Below are 6208 nucleotides of genomic sequence, written 5' to 3' on the forward strand. Positions count from 1 at the left end.
CTACACATTGACGACGCAGGGAAAATGACGATCAGCCAATATTCGAAATACTTTTTATGGGGAGACAAAAAGGAGATGAAAAAAATCTCAGTCACATATTGGAAAAGTTTTGAAAAACAAAAGATTTGCACCAAATGGCGCACACAGACTTATGAAATGAAGTGGCATTGAGGGATTGGGTAGAGGGGATCCAAAATAATAATAATATCCAGCTGGCGGGAGTATAGCGTCGAAAGCTTTTGGAATACGAAAAATATAAAACTGTTGGTACCAGGCAATAAGGCCATCAAACAGCAGCAGCAAACGAAAAGTGTGAAAAATTGAAAAAGTTTTTTTGGCAAACTATTGTTCATCAGGACGCGTCGTAGTTCGTCCCAGGAAAAAAACCCCGAACATAAATATATGTATGATGGCGACATGAGATTTTTCGAAGCACTTGCTGCTGCCACAAATTGCCAATTTTGTCGAGGTTGCTGCTGACTTTGATTGGCTCGGCGAGCTGGTTGATGGGATGGAATACTTATTTTTCAGGGTTCGACTTTTGGTTTGAAGAAAAAATGGCAGCCAATTTTTGGAGGGAAAGCTTTTCGATGCAAGACGAACTTCAGAGATGTCGATTTCACACCATCCTGTGGTTTTTTTTCGAATAATTAAAAAAAAACTATTTGATACATAGGCAGATTAAGCGGCCCTTTTTTTAGTATTCTAGGTACTGAATGAAAGACAGTCATTGAGATTAGATTTGCATCAGATTTTCATTTTGAAAATTTTCATTTTGCAATTTTCAAATGGACCTTAAGAAGGGACGGTGTTTTGAATCCGCAAAGTGACTGAAAAAGCCGTTTAACCAGTCAAGAGTAACTATCTACTTTAAAAAAAATCTAAGTAATGTTTTACCTTTTTTTCTGATTTATTTTGAAAAGAGGTTAAACCTGTGGAATGATTTCCAATGGTCAAGTAATATCAACAAAATTATCACCGAAAGGGATCAATACTCATTTTTTCATCTCATTACTTTCACTGTACTGCATTGCATAGTTATGCCCATTTCTGGACCAACAATTCGGGTCATCCGGAGGACTATAAATATTTTTTAATCAATCGAGTCAAAAAGCGACGATAATAAAATAACGACCCCTCACCATACACGAACTGTGTTTGATTTCATAAACAACGGAACCCCGGAAAAGGCATCAACTATCCGAATAAACTGCCAATTAAACCTCAGCGCGCCGGAACAGGATTGTAAATAAAACGAAACTCTCAGGCCATAACTCAGCCCTCATTGAGTGTCGAGATTCATGACCTCTTGCCCCTTTTTTTATTCGTCCTTAATGCCAGGACGAACGAATGCTGCAGGAGCTGTAAATTTACAATGATAAGCAAATAAAATGTATTTCTCACCCAACCGGAAACGCGTCGCGCGTCTTTTTCGAGTGCACACACGCACTTTTCATTCATTCCGGAAGAATTGCTTTCTGGCTGGTTATGGAAACGTTCGTAATGGAAAGAGGGTGATGAGGAGGGGAGTTGATTACAAGGCGGACCCTGAAAGAACTGATTCAACTGATAAGATCGTTTTTTGACTCTAGTTTTCCGGAAGATTGAGGATAATTTACCTAAATAATGTAAATCACTACCTTTAGTCCACTTAAACAGATGCGTTTAATAAAAAAAATTGAAAAAAAATCTCAAAGGACCACCCCAATGGGCAACCTGTCACACATTTTTATGCGTCCATCATTCATAACACATAAAAACATGTCAACAATTTCTACCCCCGTCGAGGATTACGGGATGGTTACGGATTTCGTTTTTCCTGCAATTCACCTGCTGTTGACACAAATATGCTACAAAGTACCACACCGGAAGCACAGTGAGCAATCAGAGAAGTACAATTACAGCCGGAATTTTGAAGAAAGGTTCTGAAAAACTTATTTCCTTTAGTAGATTGAAAATTTCAAATTTATCAAAGGTTAAAAACCATACGTCAGATGTCAGACGTCAGAAACGTAAAGCCAGATGTCATAAGTCAAAAGTCAGAAGTCACTTGTCCAAATCAGATTTCAGACGTTAAGATTTTATAATTCAGACGTCTCAGCACTCTAACTCAGAAAGCAGAAACAAGAAGAAAATAATCAGAAGCCACAAGTTGCAAGCTACAATTCAGCTGTCAGACGTCAGAAGTCAGACGTCACAAGTAAGACGTCACAAGTCAGACGTCACAAGTCAGACGTCACAAGTCAGACGTCACAAGTCAGACGTCACAAGTCAGACGTCACAAGTCAGACGTCAAAAGTGAGAAGTCAGAAGTTAGACTCAGAAGTCAGACGTCAGAAGTCAGATGTCAGAACTCAGAAGTCAAACATCAGAAGTCAGACGCCAGAAGTCAGACGTCAGAAGTCAGACGTCAGAAGTCAGACGTCAGAAGTCAGACGACAGAAGTCAGAAGTCAGGTGTCAAAAGTCAGATGTCAGCAGACGTCAGAAGTCAGACGTTAGAAGACAGACGTCAGAAATATAGAGTCAGATGTTAGAAGTAAGAAGTCAGAACTTAGAAGTCCCTAGTCACTAGTTAAAAGTCAGACGTCGAAAGCCACCCATCAGAAGTCAGATGTCAGATTTCGGACGTCAGAAGTCAAAATGCAGACGTGAAAAGTCAAAAGTCAGAACTCACACGACAGAAGTTAGATGTAACAAGTCACAAGTAACACATGAGTTGTCAGACATCAGAAGTTAGACGTCTGAGAAAAGACATCGAAAGACAGACGTCGAAAGTCAAACGTCAGGAGTCAGACGTCCAAAATGAAACGTAAGATGACAACCGTCAGAGGTCAAACGTAAGAAGTAAGACATCAGAGTTAAAAATCAGATGTCAGATGTCAGAATTAACCAGTCGAAAGTCAGACGTCCAAAGTCAGCAATCAGACATCAGAAATCAGAAGTCAAAGTCCTGAATTCTCAATTGTCAAAATTCAGAAGTCAGATGTCAGAAGTCAGACGTCAGAAGCCAGACGTCAGGAGTCAGACGTCAAAAATCAGAAGTCAGATGTCATAAGTCAGATATCGAAAGTCAGACGTCAGAAGTCAGACGTCAGATGTGAGAAGTCAGACGCCAGAAGTCAGACGTCAGAAGTCAGACGTCAGAAGTCAAACGTCAGAAGTCAGAAGTCAGATGTCAAAAGTCAGATGACAGCAGAAGTCAAAAGTCAGACGTCAGAGGTCAGACATCAGGAATCAGACGTCAGGAGTCAGACGTCAGAAGTCAGACGTCACAAGTCAGACGTCACAAGTCAGATGTCAGAAATATATGTAAATTCAGATGTCAGAAGTAAGAAGTCAGAACTCAGAGTCAGACGTCAGGAGTCTGACGTAAGATGACAACCGTCAGAGTTCAAACGTCAGAGGTAAAACGTAAGAAGTAAGACAGTAAAAAGTAAAAAATCGCATGTCAGATGTCAGAATTAACCAGTCGAAAGTCAGACGTCAAGAGTCAGAAATCAGACGTCAGAAATCAGAATTCAGAGTCCTGAATTCTCAATTGTCAAAAGTCAAAAGTCAGAAGTCAGAAGTCAGACGTCAGAAGTCAGACGACAGAAGTCAGACGTCAGAAGTCAGATGTCAGAAGTCAGACGTCGGAAGTCAGACGTCAAATGTCAGAAGTTAGACTCAGAAGTCAGACGTTAGAAGTCAGACGTCAAATGTCAGAACTCAGAAGTCAAACATCAGAAGTCAGACGCCAGAAGTCAGATGTCAGAAGTCAGACGTCAGAAGTCAGATGTCAAAAGTCAGATGTCAGCAGACGTCAGAAGTCAGACGTCACAAGTCAGACGTCAGAAATATAAAGTCGGATGTCAGAAGTAAGAAGTCAGAACTTAGAAGTCCCTAGTCACTAGTTAAAAGTTAGACGTCGGAAGCCACACATCAGAAGTCTGATGTCAGATGTCGCACGACAAAAGTCAAAATGCAGACGTTAAGAGTCAAAAATCAGATGGCGTACGACAGCAGTTAGATGTTACAAGTCACAAGTCACACATGAGTTGTCAGACACCAGAAGTTAAACGTCTGAGGTAAGACATCGAAAGTCAGACGTCGGAAGTCAGACGTCAGAAGTCAGACGTTAGAAATCAGACGTTAGAAATCAGACGTAAGAGGACAATTGTCAGAAGTCAAACATCAGGTGTCAGACGTCCAAAATCAAACGTACGATGACAACCGTCAGAGGTCAAACGTAAGAAGTTAGACATCAGAGTAAAAAATCAGATGTCAGATGTCAAAATTAGCCAGTCGAAAGTCAGACGTCAAAAGTCAGAAATCAGACATCAGAAATCAGAAGTCAGACGTCAGAAGTCAGACGTCAGAAGTCAGACGTCAGAAGTCAGACGTCAGAAGTCAGACGTCAGAAGTCAGACGTCAGAAGTCAGACGACAGAAGTTAGAAGTCAGATGTCAGAAATCGAACGTCAGAAGTCAGACGTCAGAAGCCAGACGTCAGAAGTCAGACGTCACAAGTCAGAAGTCAGATGTCAGAAGTCAGACGTCAGAAGTCAAAAGATCGAAGTCAGAAGTTAGACATCAGAAGTTGGAAGTCAGAAATCAGAGTTCAGAAGGCAACTGTTGGAAGTAAAAAATCAGATGTCAGACGGAAGATTTCAATCGTCAGAATTCAGACGTCAGAAGTTGGAAGCCAGAAATCAGAATCAGAAATCAACCGTTAAAAGTCAAACATCTGAAGTCAGACGTAAGAGTTCAAACGTCAGAAGTAAAAAATCAGAAGTCAGACGTCAGAAATCAAACATTAGAGGTCAACCGTCAGAAGTCGAACGTCGTAAGTCAGACATCAGAAGTCACAAATCAGATGTCAGAAGTCAGAATTAAGCAGTTGGAAGTCAGACTTCAAAAGATGGAAGTCAGAAGTCAGACATAAGAAGTTTGAAGTCAGAAATAAGAGTTCAGTCAAAAGAAAAAAGTCAGAAATAAGAGTTCAGTCAAAAAAAGTTCTTAGAAGTCAAAATTCAGAAATCAGATGTAAGAGGCCAACCGTCAGGAGTCAAACGTCGTAAGTCAGACATCAGAAGTAACAAATCAGATGTCAGATGTCAGAATTAAGCAGTCGGAAGTCAGACGTCAAAAGATGGAAGTCAGAAGTCAGAGATAAGAAGTTTGAAGTCAGTATTAAGAGTTCAGTAGTCAACCGTTAGAAGTCAAAATTCAGAAATCAGATGTAAGAGGTCAATCGTCAAAAGTCAAACGTCAGAAGTCAGACGTTGAACGTTAGACAACAGACGTCATAAGTCAGACATAAGAAGTCACAAATCAAAAGGCAGAAGTCAGAATTAAGCAGTCGAAAGTCAGACGTCAAAAGTCAGAAGTCGAAATATCGAAGTCAGAAGTCAGACATCAGAGGTTGGAAGCCAGAAATCAGAATTCAGAAGTCAACCGTGATAAGTCAAAATTCAGAAGTCAGACGTAAGAGTTCAATCGTCAGAAGTCAAAAATGTCAGATGTTTGAAATCAAACGTCAGGACTCATACGTCAGAAGTCAGACGTTGAACGTCAGAAATCAGACGTCAGGACGTCAGAAATCAGACGTAAGAGGTCAACCGTCAGAAGTCAAACGTCAGAAGTCAAATGTCATAAGTCATACATCAGAAGTCACAAATCAGATGTCAGATCACAATTAAGCAGTCGAAAGTCAGACGTCAGAAGTCAAAAGATCGAAGTCAGAAGTCAGACATCAGAAGTTGGAAGTCAGAAATCTGAGTTCAGAAGGCAACCGTTAGAAGTCAAAAATCAGAAGTCAGGCGTAAGAGTTTATTCATCAGAAGTCATACGTGAGGAGTCAAACGTCAGAAATCAGACGTAAGATGATAACTGTCAGTGTTCAAACGTCATCAAACGTCAAAAGTCAGGCATCAGAAGTCAAAAATCAGATGTTAGATGTCAGAATTCAGAAGTCAGAATTCAAAAGTCAATCGTCAAAAATCAGAAATCGAAATCAGAAGTCAGACGTTAGAAATCAGAAGTCAGAATTTTTAGTCGGAAGTCAGAAAAAAGGATTCAGAAGGCAGAAATCGGAAGTCTGGCTGGAGTCGAAAATGGGAAGACATAAGTCAAAAGTTGAAAATCAAAAATCAAAGATAAGAAGGCAAGATCAAAGGTCTGAACCCAGAAATCAAATACAAGAAGTCAGGAATTCAGAAACAAATT

Source organism: Uranotaenia lowii, chromosome 3, assembly GCF_029784155.1.
Source record: "Uranotaenia lowii strain MFRU-FL chromosome 3, ASM2978415v1, whole genome shotgun sequence".
Classification (NCBI taxonomy): Eukaryota; Metazoa; Arthropoda; class Insecta; order Diptera; family Culicidae; genus Uranotaenia; species Uranotaenia lowii.